This window comes from Hermetia illucens, chromosome 1 (genome assembly GCF_905115235.1).
Source record: "Hermetia illucens chromosome 1, iHerIll2.2.curated.20191125, whole genome shotgun sequence".
Classification (NCBI taxonomy): Eukaryota; Metazoa; Arthropoda; class Insecta; order Diptera; family Stratiomyidae; genus Hermetia; species Hermetia illucens.
Genome location: NC_051849.1, coordinates 164484461 through 164503525, shown reverse-complemented (window position 1 = coordinate 164503525; position 19065 = coordinate 164484461). Strand labels below are relative to the sequence as shown.

Below are 19065 nucleotides of genomic sequence, written 5' to 3'. Positions count from 1 at the left end.
AAATTCGAATCTATTCCGACAATTTTGTTGCTGAAACTTGGGCGACTATACGAAGTATTCCCAATGGGTGTGTCAGGGCATTCGAATATCGCTGGCAATGAGGAAGCTGCGAGTCAAGCTATGGATCTCGATCTCAAATGGTGGAGCCAGAGTAAGCATTTGGCATCCAGTCAACTAATGTCAAGTCTGCTTTGCCAGAAAAAAATGCAAGATTCAAGCAATATAATGGTGAAGTTTGAATTCGTACCGGCAAGCGAACCCGGCACCTCAAAAGCGGCATTTTTATTGATCCTTAAAAAGTGGGATATGAAAGCCTTGATAGTGCTTTTAAAGGGGCACTGCTTTCTAAACTACGACATGACAAAATGGGGCGATATTCTCGTTTATTTACATAAATTCAATGTGAGGAATAGATCTGACGACCCTGGACTTTGCATGCAGCTGCCTGGCCTCTTAAGATTTCAGACGAAGATACGGTAAGGCGTTCTTCAAGAATGCCGATGGATTCGTAAAAGTCGGAGAACACCACCTGCGCTAGGTGTATCGACAGACAGTTTTAGGGGATAGTTAAACAGGCCTAACAAAAGGCCAGAGGGCTTGAAGTTGTGGCTCCCCGCACCTAAGTAAACAATAAATAAACTTTCGTCAGCGCAGATCACATCTTTCATTCGGATTTTCAGGATGAGTGCATTTTTTCTTCATTTTAGGCATAATCGCAGCGCGTTATACCAATGACCTGATGCAACATCTTTGTTTCTATGAACTCGAGACAGTGTAAATTGCCTTTGAAAGGTTTGCTTTTGTAATTTCTCAGCAGGTAACCATCAAATTTTTAGTTATATCCACATTTGATTGTCAATCGGATCAAACAGAAAAAGTGATTAAATACTTTTATTTCAAAGGTTTAACACCAAAACAGATTTAAGTTGAGGCTGAGGCGAGGTTCATAGCACATCTATCCATATTTTTGAAACCATTGGGTAAACAGGTTTAATTTTAAATTTTCACATCGTCCGGGACGCCCGGTGGAAGTGACTACTCCAGAAGTAATTGGCAAAATCCATGATATGGGTTAAAACGATTAACGATGCACAAAATAATTGAGACCACAGGCATATCAACAGTGTGTTCGATATTGCACGAAAAATATGGTGAGATGAAAATTTTTTCAGGACAAACGAAGGGAAAAGTGTGTAGAGATAAAAAGAGATCATGTCCGAAAACAGAAATGAAAATTTCCTAAAATATTTCATTTTTTCATCTTTTCTAAGAACTTATTGAAGAACCCCCAAATCTACTTGGTTATCCGGCGACCGACTGCATGTCTACAGACGTTATCCAAACAGCGAGACATAAAACACAGAATTAAGGTTGATAAAATTGGCGACAATAATTATCACGTTGATGGCAGGATAAGTCTTTGCAATGATATTGTAGTGATGAGCCGTATGCCATTATAAGCTCTGATAATGTCACGTTTGGGAGAGTAACTGGATAACATAGGTGACTAATAGCACAGTACATTTTCGAAACACACAATATTTAATTACGGAACTTAAGGTAAGATTAATTCTTGTTCAGTTGATTAGGTAGGACCATGTTTTAATCAGATTAACTATTTAATAATGAACAATAAAACCGGAGGATATATGAACCCTTCGTAACTCGTAATTTTCGAGCACAAAAAAGGACATTTCCAGTGTTGAAAAAATAAATGTTCTTTGTGTATTCGTTGGGAAATAGATTTTTGCTACTAGTTCGAAGTTCGTTGCATAATAATATTTTTTTTTTAAATGCAATGTCATAGCGCCATATAGTGCAAATTCTTTTAAAAAAGTTTTTTTCCGCAACTTACATGATAGCGAAGCAGCGCTGAAAACTATCTTGAAGAAGGAACCAGTTTAAAAACCTGCTGACTTTGCTTAAGCATACAAAATCTGTTACAAAAAAACTGTTGAGTTGAAAAGCTCCGGAAACTGGCCCGCTCTCGGCTTGCAAAAAACTTCTGGATGATCCCGTAAACATCCTAGGACAAGTGCTGTACAATTAACTTGAATTCAAAGAACTCGTTTGAACTAGATAAATTAGAATATCGGCTTTAAGGAAATCCTTAACAGATCCCGTTCGTAAAGTAAGGAAGTTTACAAATCAGGGAAATCTGCGTCCCTAGAGACTTGCCAATCACAACCTACCACAGGAATATCAAATTGGTGGACTTCGGCGCAAAACCGGGATGTGTGGAGTACCTTACTAAGACATTCCTAGACCGTATACCGGTTGTTGCGCCGTTGATTATGATGATGAGTTTTGCGAACGAGCTCCTGGGGTTCATAATCGCCGGTAGGCTTGAAATTCGAGTAGCTGAGTGTCTTTATTCATTATTATTATTTCATGAATCAGTTTGATGACTGCATAGACGTCAAGTCAAATATACTTTCGGAAGCAGAAAGTATTGTTCATTAGTGCGTCAAGGGGTTGTACAAGCTGAAAAAGTTGGACAATACTCTCTGACTGCTGTCACCCAATATTAAAATTGAATTTGACAGAGTAAAAATTCAGAGTTAATCATAAACTTGAAACATACAAAAAAATATTTTTGTTTAATTCTCATTATTAGCAACCAGGTTGACACCCCCAAAAGTGCCAAGCTTGAAACAGGATATCCAAAATAACTTTCAAAGTCCGAAGTTTGGAATGCAACAAATTTGCACAAAAGTGACAAAGTTGACCTATTATAACTCTGTCAGTCCAAAAATATAAAAAAAAATATTTGTAAGGAATATGGCTAGTTTCCGAGAGCGGCTTCCTGAATTAACTGATCCTTTTCGGACCTCTGCACTTCTTCCCTTTGCAACCAATGTAAAAACACAAAAATAGCCTCAGAGAGTACTATTCGAACCTTTTAATTTGATACCCACATGCTATATTGAATGAAAAAAATGTTACACCCCGTTTTTGCATGTATGCGGGCTCCCTTTAATTCAACGTGCGATTATGTTACTCACGGCATGCAAGGGGATTCACAATTCCCACCTTTCTACCGAATTTCTTATCAATTCGGGTAACCACCATAGGTGTGATCGATAGACACAATACCACACTTTTTTTTAAAATAAGTCGGGAAATTGGAAGCTGGACGCTTCAGGTATGAAAGCTTTTGTGTACTGCTTTTATAAAAACATTTGAGTGGACATTTGTCATATTGGCAGTAATATATGCATATGTTATATGATAATATTCACTTTTGAGTGAAACTGCCATTCAAAGTCTTGAATTTGCGCAGAAGCGACAACTTTGACATATTATAACTTTGTAAATAATAGTCCAAATTATCAAACTTAATAGGATCATGCTCTATGTAACAGCTTGCATTGCTGCAAAATTACTAAAAGTCATAGTAATATAATATTATAACCTTATTTGAACAGATACCAGTATGGAGGCAGGCATCATAAAGTGGCAACTTCTTAATTTGTTTGAGATTTTTCGATTGGGTAGTTTCTGAGAATGGGTCCGTGAAAGAAAGGATCATTTTCTACCTCCTGCACTCTCACCCTCACCAACAAATGTCAAAACTAAGGCCGGCTGCGGAAAATACTAACCAAGACTTTTCGTTATCAATATATATACTGAAAAAAACTTACACTCCCCTTTTATAAGTATGAGGGCCCTTCCCTAAAGTCGAGGTAGAATAATGTAACTCACTGTATGTATGAGCGTGCATAGCTTCCACTTTTCCACCAAATTTGGTGTCAATCTCTATAACCGTTTCTGGGAAAAATGCGTGTGACAGAGAGACAGACAGTAAGCCGATTTTAGTGAGGTTTTGTTTCACACAAAATCTTAAAAATCGGTGTTTTTCGGTAGTTTTTTGAAATCTAAAATGTTTCACGATTTTTTTTTGCGAATTAGATAGATGGATAGAATAGAAAGCATTAAGACCTAAGATTGATTGAGTAGATCCTGGGATTAATCGAGAAAATGCATTTAACATTTTTTACGTTTTGTTCGTTGAATATCTTGGAATCGAGTTTTTCTCTTACAATTTATTAATTTGCTATTCTTGGACTACATAAAAATAGGCCTTCTTCTATGTAAGTCAGTAAGTAGAAAAATTTCATATTTTAGAAATAGGAATCTGGAGAATATCAACTACCAATAAGCTTTCATAACACCATTTATTTGACGGCTTTGAGAAGTGAAGATTTTTAGTAATAGAGAAAAATAGGAATATTTTAAATCGCATTTTTTTTTCATAGATTAAGAACTATCATTTTTACTAGCAAGTTAGCCGTTTCATTGCCGATAACTGTATATCTGCCAACAAAATTAGAGGATTCTGTCCGAAATAAAAGGTAACCGAACTAGAGAGCAGAAGAGTATGGGAAAATTGATTGTATTGTGCTCCATAATTAGGATAGGATATTAGGTAAATTTATTCCACCCTTCACAAAAAGGCCGTCCCCTATCTTAAGGTTGAAGTGCGGCTCACATAAACCCCAATAACTCAAAGTAGTTTTTGGCTAGTTTATCTATAGAAAGCTACCCAGTTCTTTGTGCTAATAGACTAATCCTCCCATCTGATGCGTATTGTGTACGACTTGGCATTGATCGATACTCAAAGTGACTACTGGAACAACCGTTTGAAGAAGGAGGGGTTACAGAAAGCTAGAAAACTGAAAAGGAAATATACAGCGTGCGATCCGTAATTATTTGGCTGATTTTCTATGGACGAGACAGAGCGACGAAGGGAGATTCGATTGGGTAAGCATGGTGAGGGGGAGCCTTCACAAGCAGAGCGCGACTTAAGCAGCAATCCGCGGGACTTTGCAGAGTGGTACACACGATTTTTGTGTACAGCCACGCTCACCATAAAATGGATTTTCAATAAGGGCTAAAGAGATAAGTTTTGCTTCAAACCTGAGAAAATCGTTAAGCAAATCTTCGACCATGTGCCGTTCAAGCGTTTTCGAATGGCACAAGTTGTTCTGAGAAGGAATGAACTTTTATAACAGTGCCAGCCACTCGTCAACACTAAGGGTTATCGCAAAAGTCAAACCAGGTCAGGAGGTCAAAGGATTTCGGGACACTGTTCGTCTATTATCGATTCGCTTCAATTAGTGAGAAGTTAAGGGTTTTCTATGCGAAAACATCATTGCACCAAGTTTGCGCGAGTGTGTGCGAAGTTTATCCCAAGAATTTTGGGTATTGTACAAAAAGGGAATCGTTTGTAAATTTCAGCAGACATTTTAATTTCCCTCTCTAAAATGATTACCGTAGATTGATCCTGACGTTCGCAGTATGACCCGAAAACGAAACGTTAAAGTGAGGAACGTAACCCAATAAATTTTCCTCGTTTGAAAAAGCCCGGATAAGTAATCTACAGGTTACAAACAGGCTCCTCGTCTTTTGTGATCATAGTGATGTCATACACAGTTTCATGCGAAAGCATTCGGTCGGTTGTGAAACTTCGCCAGTTCGTGAAACATCCACCACAAAAAAGGGTCGTACTACCCACTGGCCACTTTGGCTCATCTTTTCCTGCCCCCTACAACCAAGGCTCCACCGAAGTGCTTTCTCTTCCCTCGCCTGGAAGTGGTCATGCCGAGACACCGATTCGATTCATTCGATTCGATTATGCGAATCGAATGAATGAAGGTCTGGTGTTAGTGTCATTTGTTGCATTGCATAGTTGTGCGGCCACAGGGTTGTGAGCACATGGCTACGAGTACGTGACATTGCACAGCTGTCTATAGTTTATCACATGGGATAGGAAAGCATACACAAGAAAACTATCTAATCGTTATCCCTACCTAACAGATACTCAATGACATTTCATGCCCCTTAGTCACTTGATTTGCTTCTCCTAGCTCCATTCTTCTAAAGTTTGAGGTATTCAAAAGATAGACTAGCTTAACAGGATCAGTATTTCATTAGTCTCCCATAAACTAATCCAGCAAAAATGGACTAATGGGAAACTGATGGACTAGCGTATTAGTATAAAAAAGACGACAAAGAAAGAGCCTTTGTCGAATGGATCTAAAATCCAAACCATTCGGAAGTCATATTTCAACCAACAACACAATGGCAACTGCATTCCACTTAGCTAATCATCAGTCTAATCTTCGAAACCATTTTCATTAAAAATTTATTTATTCATCAATCCATCAGTTATTGCATAAAAATACTCTAGACGATCAGTTTGTCATTTGTCAATTAAGGCCAGCCATTCAATGAATGGTTGGCAAAGCTTTGATCGAGTTACAAAAAGAGGAAAATTCTTATAAACAGTCACACGCTTCTTAGCACCATAATGTTCTCAGAAATATATTGTATATTTTTGATACATTTTTGAATTTTTCCTGCAATTTTTTTCAATAAATGATAGTCACATTCTAAAAGTTATTAAAGACCTATAGCGAATTTTGGTTATCAGTAAGCAATTACAGGTTTCACCTCTATTTTGTCTAGGGTGAGATGAGTACACTTATGAATCACAGCATTTTCTTCTTGAAAATAGCATAGTAAATACTACAAACTGTAGTAATACAGACTTAACTACGGCTTTTATTTTGAGAGAAATAGGGAGGGACGTTCAGAATATATATAAACAGCTTATGATTAAATACAAATAATCCATCCTTTACTAAATATTTTTTTGAAAATATGAATATTTCACTGACTTCTTGTCGCCGTCCTCAGCGCTTCAGTTTGAGTCTTTCGATGTTCCATAAATATCAAGCCTTTTGGCAACGTCTAACTTCTTTGTATCTCTTACTCCTCTTGGAAACCATGTGATTATTTAGGACGATATGTTCCGCCACCTTCAATCTGAAGACGGGCGCACCCTTTTTTCTCCTACTTCCTCCAGGTGCTCTCCAAAACGTGTTTCCACCGTCGTTTTAGTTTGTCCGATGTATAATTTTCTTCAATCTGCGTAGGAAATTTCGTATATCCCGGATTTGGCTATTTGATCGGTTGGATCCTTGGTCGACCCTGAAAAAGTTTTAAATTGGTTGTTCCTGCTGCTGAAAACAATGCTAAAACATGTTTCCTTCCTTAGATGTTTCAGCGAAAGCGAAATTTCCTTGAATTTCAAAGCTATTTTCTGTCTGGGCTGTTGATCCGGAGTCAGCTTGGCGAGCGCTCGCCGTTGAAGCATGCTCGCTCGTGTGCTGATGAAGCAGCTCGTGGTCCGGTCGGTCAGTGAGGCAACCTCAAAAATATGCTTCATCACGCCCTCGCAGGAAATGGGAAGAGTTAGCATTGGGTGGAACATGTGTCTGAATGAGTCGACTTTATTCTATTGAGCATGGTTGGAAGTGGTGGGTCCTGTAGATCTCCACGTTTAACTTCTTTCGCTTTCTCCCGAACAGTGGGTTCAGAAAAAATAATTCACCTTCCTTTTCCACCTCCATTGCGAACTCGAAACTGGGGTGCAGAATATTAAGGAACGGATGCGACGGTTTTCACTTTGAAGGTAGGGGAACATATCATCCGAAGTAACCCCATGCTTCCTAGGGAGAACATAAGGTTGGTGAGGCACGTAAGAAATGCATGAAGTAAGACGTGGCCTATCTGGAAGTCTGGAAATTTATGAAACACCGCAAGATAAACTCCCCAATAGGAGGAAGGCGACGTTAGTTGCAGAGCGTTACTAAAACGCTCTAAACTGATTTCATTAAACTTATTACTCCCTTTTTATAAATAGATAGAAAAGTGCTTTTTACTAAATAATAATATTCGTTGCACTTCATTCAAGACCGTAGCGGTACATTGCATTGCGCTCGCCTGAGATTATTACCCTAATTTGACTCAGGTACTCATTCGCGGCTGACTCGACTGGTATCCGACGTCAAATCACGATACAAACCCCACTGCCACCAGTGAGATTTGAACCGCGACCTTCAGTATGACAGCCACGTGTTCTAACGACTCAGCTATCCGGACAGTCGACTAAAACGAAGGTCAGTAATGCATCCCTATTTTAATATGACAATCAGTTTACAGAATTCAGCTTAAAGTGGTTTTTAAGCTCCGGAAGCGTTTGTGAATTTTTTGTGCACTTGAGTGTAAGAGGATGCCATTTGCACTTATGTGATGCTCCAAGAGCACACTAATTTCGGCGTTGTTAATAATAGTAGGATTTCTTTTAAATTTCCGAGAATCGTGCTCCATATTGTGACGTGTTTTAAGATGAACATAAGGGAGGAGAGTTGCATGATGTGATATCATGTCCCTTTTTGCAAAAAGTGGTATTATAAAGTAATATCAAAAACATCACTCTCCTTAGTAATAGTGTTATGGGCAATGTGAGTAAGCCAAATTTATCGCTTTTAAAGCATCAAGTAAGAAGGAGCTATCTAAATACTCTCATGCTTATAGGGATGCTACTGTAGATGGGATAGTTCGTCAGACTTAGTTGAACTGATGACTTATTAGTCGATATGATAGTTTACAGGGGTTGCGTTTGAAGCATGTCATGCTAGGCATACTTTTGATATAGCTAAGCCATCAGCGACAACCACAAACTCCATAGAGATTCTTTGTAACAGACGAGTTTACGAGGGGATAACAATGTGAATTAAAATGCAAGATGCAGTCATGTTTTTCCCCCTCTTTAATTCACTTTGTTCTGAAATCCAGCTACCCTCGGTAGAGGTCAAGATTAAATCCTCAACGAGATTCTAGTAGCAGGAAAAGAATTTTTTGTGCAGCTGCAGATATAACGAATCTAACATAGTGAAACAATATGTATATCCCGATCAATTGTTAGCAAAACAGATCCACTACGTCGTTCAAAAAGGAACCTTTGGTTTTACCAAGTTTCGCTATAGGGGGGGGGGGGGGGAGAATTGCAAAAACTCGATATAACTTTTCCAAACTCCATGAATCCAGGTGGAAACTGCGCTGAAATACTGAAATACCAAACAAACATTTTCACACCTGGAATTTTATTCACTTTTTAAGTTAGTAAAGTGTAAAGTCAAAATTCAACTTTTCCACTCAAAGCAATTCAACCGAGTGTCATATGCATATGCAATTGCAATTCGACACCGAGTGTCATAAATTTGAGTATTCTTTCAAAGTGAAACAACTGCCTGTTGATCGACAGCAGTTGAAATTATTTTCACGTACGACTCAGTCCGCATTAATGGTTCCGCAGTTTCGTACCCTTTTATTGATCTCACATTAAATTTCACTGCACCATGCCATAATCAGGAGATATATACTCTCATACATGGCAATGCATACCCATATGGATTCACATATAGTGACAGCGATGTAGTAGCGAATTATTTATACGCGGTGCACCTTACTCCATTGGGTTTTTTTTAATATTTTGCATAAACATTTTGATGATGGGAGTCTCATTACATTGAGTGTTTTCAGCATGCAAATTGTAAAGTGTAGCCTTCTGCAGTGGGATACCAGCCTTAGATTTTGAGGTAAAGAGGGAATAGTCGACACTTGTCAGATTAAGTGAAAGATTCTATGGGAGCATCAATCCGCTGTGGAAATAAATTCATTACTCTCGTTCTGATATTCTAAAAAATCTAGAAATTTTGTATATTAAAATGTTTAGCTATTCAGCGCCCAATGTGGGGTGGTTTTAAAATTTATGCCTATCTTAAAATCTTTCCTCAACTACGTCGAGGCTCATGTAAGGTTCAAATAAAAATGCTCAATATAATATTTAAAAGATCTTTAAAAAAATATTCATGGCTCATTATTCCCAAGTCAATCTGAAAATCGCTCTAGGTGACCCAATGTTATCGCTGAAGGCAGTCTAACGCTCGAAAAAGTTCAAGTCCAAGTTACGAATGAATAGAGAGGACTAGTTTGCAATGCAATGTTCGTTGACCGAAAACCACATTGAGGTGAAGTTCCCGACCTAAATCATCCATGGCTCGTTACAGTTCCTGTAACTTCTCGTTCTAGAAAACTCACACACTTCAATCCGAAATTAAAGCAACTCCTCTCATAGCCTTTGATGCACATGGACCGTGAAAAATTCCCAGTAATGGGCTGGCGAGGAAAACCTATGTCAGTGGCACAGGACGTTAATTAATGACTCTATTTCCATCCCGCATTTGGTGCTTTCTAAACACGTATCCAGCACTAATCAACCATAGAGAAACAGCATAAAATACGCCCAACACTTGCAACTCCCGAAAATCACTCACTACGAGTCGCAATGAAAGATTATCATTTTTCACCCTTCGCTTCGTAGTAGGGGTGCGAAATTCCAAAACACGATAAAAAGGACGTTTCTCATCGAACGACGCGCAAACGATAGGAAGCAGCCGAGTCTCGAGGTGTTGTTGGTTACATCCGTCACGAGAAACTGAAGCAATTGGAGGAATCAAAGAATTGTGCTCAGGTTCGAGTTTCACGGGACACAATGCAGATGGAATTCCCTAACAACATTGCCGCTGGTGTTGCCTGACTGGGAGCAGAAAGTCCCGGGAACTTGCAGTAGCACAAGATTTGTCCCCGAATGCAAACAGAAGCTTTGGCGAATGTACACATGGGCGATTGAGGGGTTCAATGAATATTTATTTCCCCTAGATAGAGTCCTTAAAAGCATTTGCGCAGTTTGGTACTATTGTACTGGCTTCATGCATATTGTATTTTAGGTTTTCCCGGTCCAGATTTTGGAAGAAAATTTGAACATTGAGGAATTTTCCAATATTCGTGTTACAGTATAATATAAGTTTTAATAAATTTAACTCCTCATTTAACTTTAATCAACTAGTTGGGATATCCTTTCCTGTCTGGAATTACTGTGAAAGCCTGAATGACACTTGAACCCCGGGATACGCCACCTACAATCTTATGATCGCATCTGTTAAATTATCACACCCTTCCATAGTTCCGGTTAGGTGACAAACAAGTCACATCAGAACATGCTTTGGAATCCCATCTGCCGCATACCAAAATTAATAAAGGATGTTTAAAGAAAAAGTATGCGGCTGCAGTTGAAAAGGGAACAACATGGAAAAATTAGCTGTAAGAAGCCTAATAAAACTTTAGTAAAATTATTATATAAATGGTTAGAAGTTCTATCGAATAGAAAGATTCAAATAATAACTGGCTGCTTTTACAGTTTTGTGTAAAACGAAATCACATTTCGATTTTTCATTATTATTTTTGTGCTGTTGTTAGTATCAAGGCCAGTTGGATGTGCCGTTCGGATATTACCTGCGGAACTATTTGACGATTGGTATTGGCAACTAGCCGATTTTGAAATTTTAATAGAAAGTGGCAGCTTTTCTGTTTCTGTTTCACTGTTCCAATATTTGGCGAATAGTTACTATTGACTGGCAAAGAAAAGAGGCTTAGTTTAGTAGTCACCATGTTCCCAATACTTTCGGATATTTTGGTTGAGGTGTGAAGGCATTTGTTTGTTGATGTAATTTCCGCCGTAGAGAGTGTAAAATGGCAGATACGGTCATATTTGGTGAAGGCGCAATCGCATTTTATTTCGAGGAATTCTCTACGGCTTGATCTTCCTCCGCTAAGAGCTCGTAAAGAAAGAATTACTTCCAGCGAAGTATTCACTTTAAGGTTTTGTGTAAAACAAAATCTTATTAAAAGCTTTTTACTGTCTGTCTGTCCATCTGTCTGTCTTTTCTTGACTGGGGGGAAAACCATGGATACGCATCAAGAATCTAGGAAATGCATGCTGGACTCTTACCGACTAAAACCTCTCATATTTTCTCACACGCTCCCCACCGGATCACCGTTGCGGTATTGAGTCGCGGGGCTGTTCAGTTCTTAGCTGTTCATATGAGCTGCTGCCGCTTTACCTGGCGTCAATTGCAGTAGCTTCCCTTTTATGCCTCCACTGCGTTTCTGCTAGTGAGTTCGTTTCACCATCGCGACTACCGTGTCCCACGCTGTATTTGATTGCACCATGTACCTTATCAGATTTGCCACCGTTAAACGGGGATTTAGCTCTGTTTCAAGATTTCACCTTGATCTTTTAAATCTTGGGCAGGTGAAGAAAATATGTTCTGTATCTTTGGCTGTACCTTCACACGTAGGAAAATCGGGCGATCCATGGAGACCAAGCTTATAGGAGCACATTCTGTACCCACCGTGTTCGGTTAAGAACAGAATCAGATCGCAACTCGTCTCATCGTGGTTCCATATGGTCCATATATTTATGTCTGCGATAAGCCAGTGTTTCCTGATTCTCGTACAAAGGACTTTCCCTATCGGTTAGAATATCTACTGGAATCATCCCCGCAATCACACATGCCGCCTCATAAGATGCTGTTCGGTAGGCGCAACACGTTCCGAGAGCGCATAACCAATATGCAGCTTGAAGCTGTCTGCGATTTTCTCCGAGTTTTATCGCCGACGGCCACATTGGTGCCGCGTAAAAAAACATGGGGCTGACGACTCGTGATAAAAGTAATCGCGACTGTATTTAGGACTGCCTTTATTCGGAAGCATATTTGCCAGTGTTGATAGTCGCCGCTCTCTGACCTGTAAGTTTAAGTGGGGTTTAAAGTTCAACTTGGAGTCGAATGTTACTCCCAGTTTTTTCAGCAGCGGCTGAGCGCATGTGTTCCCCTGTGTTTCTACAGTTTTCTGTTTCCGGTGCTTCGTGAATAGCACCAACTCCGTCTAGCCCGTGTTTTTTAAGACAAGACTTGATCGCTCGTATAGTCTCATTCGCATATTCTCTACTTCGTCGGAGTGATCGAATGTTATGACTACTCCAACGTCATCTGCGAATCCGACGACAACGATTTGCTTAGCTACTGGGAGCCGTAAAATGCCATCATACATTAAGTTCCTCAGCAGAGGGCTCAAAACAGACCCCTGTGGAATTCCAGCCGTTATACATATGTCTTCGGCCCTTCATCCGATTCATAAACTACCTTCCGCTGTTGAAAGTAGTCGAAGATTATATTAAATATATATTTTGGCGTTTGTGCCGATGAAATGGCCCTATCTGACAGAATTGAACGCGTTTTTTATGTCTAGAGTCACCAGTGCGCAGTATTTCCCTTGGTCGTATGTATTTCTGGCAAGCTCAAAAACCAATTTGGTAGCATCAACCGCTGACCGAGCGTTCCGGAAGCTAAACTGCCTTTTTGATAAATAACCACCACTTTCAATTATTGGATATAAATGGTGATAGATTACTTGCTCGAGGACCTTGCCGATTGCATTCCGAAGACAAATAGGGCTAGGATTATCTGTCTTTCCTTCTGTTCGTCTGTGTGTCTGCCTGTCACACGCAGTTTTCCCGAGAACGGTTGTAGCGATTGACACCAAATTTGATGGTGGGTATTGTGACCTCTCACGCATACAGTGAGTTACATAATTCTGCCTCGAATTTAAGGGGGGCAACAGGGCGGGGGGTTTAAATCTGTTTCAACAAATATAGTCATCAAATGAAAGGTCTCGATAAGTACTTTCCGAAACCTTAGTTTTGACATTTTTTGGAAAAGTTGGAAGCGCGGGAGTCGAATGTGATCACTTCTTTCACGGACCCATTCTCAGAAACCACTATACTGAACATCCGGCTCTGAAATACCCTCTATACAGATATCTCTTTAAATGAAGTTAATAATAGTATATTGCTATAATTTATAGTAATTGACTGCATTATAGATTATATAGCATCATCCTACAAAATTTGGTGGAAATCATAGTATTAACAAAGTTATAATAGGTTATAGTTGTCGCTTCTGTACAGATTCAAAGCTTTGAATATCAGTATCACGCGAAAGTTGATACTCTTGCTTAATATATGCATGAACATTACGGGCTAGATACTAATGGGACAAATGTCCACTTAAATTTTTTTGCGAATAAATTACACAAAACCTTTCATACCTGAAGCGTCCAATTTTCGGTTTCTCGAGTTGTTTGTTACTTGGTTCACGTTTCAATTTTATTTCACTTTATAGAAGTTTTTTTTATTTACTTTTTTAGTTTAAACGTATTTTAATTTTTGTATTTTTCTCTTAAAGTTCGTAGTCGGCATTCTCGCCGGTTTACATTTCTGGTGTCTTTTGTTGTACTTTTTTGAGTTCAAGATGCATTTTTTTTATTTGATACCTTCCCCTTCAGAAGTGATACATCATTTTTATTAGACCATTCAGTGCTAAGGCAGGGAGTGCACTCAATAGAATGTCTTAGAGACTGGGAAAGCCCCCGATATTCCTTATATCAATTGTAGCTTAGGATTTAGTAAGTTTTTCGACTCCATGCGGCCGTTTGTTTTTTTTTTTGTTCTCTTCTTTCTTTCTTAGTAGTATTACGGAATTGTCAAATGATTAAAAAAAGTGAAGTGACGGCGGCTTTACGGTTTCTTACCAGGACAGAGGCAAATCGTCAGACGCTGCCTCACCTCTGCCCTGGGAGCAGCGTGACCGTAGCGGCTCGCAGATGTTGAATATATATATGAATATATATATATATATATATGAATGAATATATATATATATATATTCCTGGCGTACCAGGTTTATCCTCACCTGAGTTGCAAACGCAGAGCTGCATGCGACCAGGCGCGTGTCATGGGTTGCGGATAATGACATGACCCACCGGGTCAGCTACGAATATCGCAAGTTAATCTTGTTAATAAGTAGCCGCGGACAAGCAGAACGTTTCCCTTTGTGTTCGTCCTCCCTTACCGATTCTTCCCGTTCAGGGGGAGTAAACCTCCTTAACAAATCCGTAATCCGGGGTGAAGGGATCGACGCGCCTATCGGATGAATTGCAGTGACGTTACACTGTATTTCAGTGGCTCCCCTCCAAATACCTTCCCTACCTTTGGAGGTAACCATGGGGCATTGCAACATTGGGGCTCTGTTGCAGGGCTGACTGGTTCCCCATTACTCGTGGGAATAAAATTGGGGACTTTGGTTTAAATTCTTTAAATGGGACCCCAGGGACACGAAGACAGTACCCAACACGGTTAAGGGTCGTTCAACAACATCAGAGCGGCTCTTCGCCCTTGGATGTTTTGGCGGTTATGCCGTCAACCACCAGGGACGGGAGACCTAGGCATCGTATGGTTTGGACGAACCAACTCAACGAATTTATCGTCCGCGCCTATTACCGTGTCACGGATTTGGAACGGAATCCATCAGGGTACAGACATCGACTACATGACGCGTTCATAACCCGATTTCCGGAGCTAAGTCATGTTCCGGAACAGAACGTCGTCAACCAGTACCGGGTGATCGTGAATAACAACCGGGTTGCCTTACCAACTAGGCAACAAATCTTCCAAGAGGTTTCACTTGAGCTCGGGCTGGAGTCATCAAATTACCGGACTAGTCAAAGGAGTAACACAAGTACTCCACCTGTAAGGCACCCCATGAATCCAGTAGTCAGGAGAAGCTTAGTAACTGGGGATGTCGACCCAATTTATAATGAGGCTTTGACCGCATTCCAGGTCGCATTCACAGAGTATGCTGAGATTCTCCCAGACGCTAGGCCAAGGATCCCAAAACTGAAGTTTACTTCGGCAACTACTAACATCATTGCTGCCGTTGACAGAATTTTGGCTGATCGTTTGGCTAGCGAGATTACTGCTACAGAGGTTCACAGCCTGATCTACGTTGCAGCTGCCACGGTTATTCGTCTCCATAACCAACATCTTAGAGCGAATAACAGAGGTATGCGCAGAAGGACTTTACCGTTCTGGGTGTTTCGACTCAACAAAAGAGTCGAAAAGTTGAGAAAGGAGATTGGTCGTGTGACGCAAGCACTCCTTGGAAATCCATCACCAAGAGTGCACAGATGCGTTGCGAACATCATTGGAAACTACCATCTGTCCAATGATATGCCAATCGAAGAAATCCTCGAGGTGCTGAAGCAGAAACTTGCGGTATGCTCCAATCGCATCCGTAGGTATCAGAAAAGCTTTCAGCGAAGGACAGACAACACCTTGTTCTTCCAGAACCAACGAGGATTCTACAAAAATCTCATCAACTCAGGTAGGGAAAGTAACCTCAATCTGGATCAGGCAGAAGACTTCTGGAGAAGTGTTTGGAGCGAATCCAGTCGTTGCAATTTAGAAGCAGCGTGGCTCCCACACCTTATGCGTTCATGCGAGGCCCTCCCCGAAATGACCATGCCTGACGTAACTGAAGTCGACGTTAAAGCAGTCCTTGACAAGGCAGGTAACTGGAAGGCGCCAGGAGTTGACAAAATTCACAACTTCTGGCTGAAGCGGTTCAAGAGCACTCACAGGATATTGGCAAATCAATTTAATCAGATGATTGCCGATCCTGATTTAGTTCCACCATTTTTCACCAAGGGGATAACTTTCCTCATCCCCAAGGAACAGGGTGTCTCTTGCCCTTCAAAATGTCGACCAATTACTTGTCTTCCTACCATCTACAAGGTCTTCACTTCAGTTCTGTGCGCGAACATCTCAAAACATCTTGATGTTCATAAATTGATAGCTGAGGAGCAAAAAGGATGCGCAAAAGGCTCCCGAGGCTGCAAAGAACAGCTTATAATCGATACGGTAGCTGTAAAGCAGGCTGTCCACCAAAAACGAAACATCTCGACAGCCTACATCGATTATAAATCAGCCTTTGACTCCATATCACATTCGTGGTTACTACAAGTGTTACGCTTGTATAAAATCAACCCGAATGTTGTTCTTCTTCTGAGAACAGTAATGAAGAATTGGAGCACGAAGCTATCGGTATCTTCGCAAACATCAGGAGAGATACCAATCAGGCGTGGCATTTTCCAAGGCGACTCTCTAAGCCCACTGTGGTTTTGTTTGGCTTTGAATCCGCTATCCCATCTTTTGCATGAAAGCAAATACGGGTTCCAAGTCAAGCATGGCATATTGTCGAAATGTACATTAAGCCATTTAATGTACATTGACGACATCAAATTGTATGCCAAAGACGAGAACCAACTTCGCTCCTTGCTGGACATCACCATTCAGTTCAGCAGGGATATCGGCATGCAGTTGGGTTTGGAGAAATGTCGCATAAAAACAATTGTTCGGGGAAAACACACCGACAACGAAGGATACAGCCAAAATAACATCCGAATTGAGGGCATGGATTCGGACGACGTCTACAAATACCTCGGCATATTGCAAGCAACAACACCTGCTGTGGCAATAATTAAATCTAAGTTGCTGGGGGAATTTGAGCGGCGTCTGGATCTTGTCCTTAAAACTGAGCTGTACGGGAAAAATAAAATCATGGCAATCAACATCTTTGCCATTCCCGTCCTTCTATACACTTTCGGTGTGATACAGTGGAGTAATACTGATTTAGAATCTGTCAATAGACGGGTAAGGGTAGTTCTTGCAAACAACAACATGCACAATAGAGCTGCCGAAAAATTGAGGCTCACTATCCCACGTCATCAGGGAGGAAGGGGGGTACTTGATTTAAAAACGTTGCACTACAATCAAGTGCATTCTCTTCGTGAGTTTTTCTATGAGAAACAATCCTCTAGCCAAATACATCAGGCTACCGTCATGGCAGATAATAAATTATCTCCTTTGAACTTGAGAAGCAGAGAATGGGATCCCATGTCGAATGTTACTTCAGTCCAACAGAAGATCGACATGTGGAAAGAGAAACCCATTCACGGAGGTCATATAAAAAATTTGTTGTTGTCAGGCATTGACATCGAAGCCTCCAACAAATGGTTGACAAATGGTGTACTTTTCTATGAGACCGAAGCATTCCTAACTTCAATTCAGGATGCTTCGCTCCCAACAAAAAATTATAAACGGTACATTCTTCACGACTCCTCAATCACCAACTCCAGTTGTAGGTTATGCAACTGTGAAGAGGAGACCATCCAGCACATAACATCTGCGTGCAGGATGTTGAGCGGTACCGAGTACACCAATCGTCATAACTCCGTCTGCAAGATTCTCCATCAAAACCTTGCGTTGAAGTATAACTTAGTGGCAACCTACCATCCTTACTATAAGTATACTCCGCAGAGAATCTTGGAAAATGATCGGGTCAAATTACTGTGGGACCACACTATCGCCACCGACCACAGTGTTAATCATAACAGACCCGATCTAGTTCTGCTTCTGAAGGAAGAACGAGCGTGCTTTATAATCGATGTAGCCGTACCGTTGGACCGGAACACTGTTGAAAAACAGCACGAAAAAATCCGGAACTACGGCCCCTTGGCAGATGATATGAAGCAGACTTGGAGACTACAAAAGATCCAAGTAGTCCCAGTAATAATTTCAGCGACGGGATTAGTCCCGCAGAACTTACATAAAGCGCTGAAAACGCTCGATCTTAGGGCTGGACTATACATGGAGATGCAAAAAGCAGTTATCCTTGCAACCTGTGCTATAGTCCGAAGAGTCCTGTCCGGTAACAATCTGACCTAATGGGTTTCAGTCTTGATCCGCACTGTCTTCAATATAAGATCCATGTCTCTGTAGTGTAGGACCTCCGCGTCATTGGCTGAAGTGTTTGCGACAATCGAGATGTAGCAATACATTTTCGCATGGTCGCACACACTTTGCGTTAAAACGCATCATCGCTGTGATGCGGGCCTTTGGATGTTGCCTTCAGCCCATCCTTAGGTTGGTCGCCCCTCGGTCCGGTTGGGCGGGAAGAGGGTCCGTGGGCTTTTTGAACTATATATATAGCATTCAACATCTGCGAGCCGCTACGGTCACGCTGCTCCCAGGGCAGAGGTGAGGCAGCGTCTGACGATTTGCCTCTGTCCTGGTAAGAAACCGTAAAGCCGCCGTCACTTCACTTTTTTTAAAAAAAAGTTTGGGTGCAGGCCCAGCGAGGGGTCCGTGGACCAGAAAAGAAGGAGTAAGTTGCTCCTCAATTGGTCCGGTCCTGCATTAAGTTGATGCGGACTTAGGACCCCTCTTCATTCTCAAAACGAATGTCAAATGATTGTTTTTTGATGCTCATTCCGGTGAAAAAATTTAAACCACATAATTAAGAAATACACTTGGGTAAAGGATGTGCCATCACTTGATTTATCTTCCTGTTGACAATCACTTCACTGCAGCTGCAATTAGGAAGCGTAGCCAAGGGAAAAACTTAAACCCCGTCC

At 40.7% G+C, this 19065-nt stretch overlaps 1 protein-coding gene across 1 annotated transcript in view; it reads right to left on the bottom strand.

The window, feature by feature from the left end:
* The window catches only part of LOC119646777, a 322623-nt gene extending 312307 nt beyond the window's left edge, over positions 1-10316 (bottom strand). Inside the window, exon 1 of the mRNA XM_038047360.1 lies at positions 9952-10316. The gene's annotated coding sequence lies outside the window, so the exon portion shown is untranslated. The remainder of the gene's footprint in view (positions 1-9951) is intronic.
* Positions 10317-19065: the final 8749 nt, after the last annotated feature.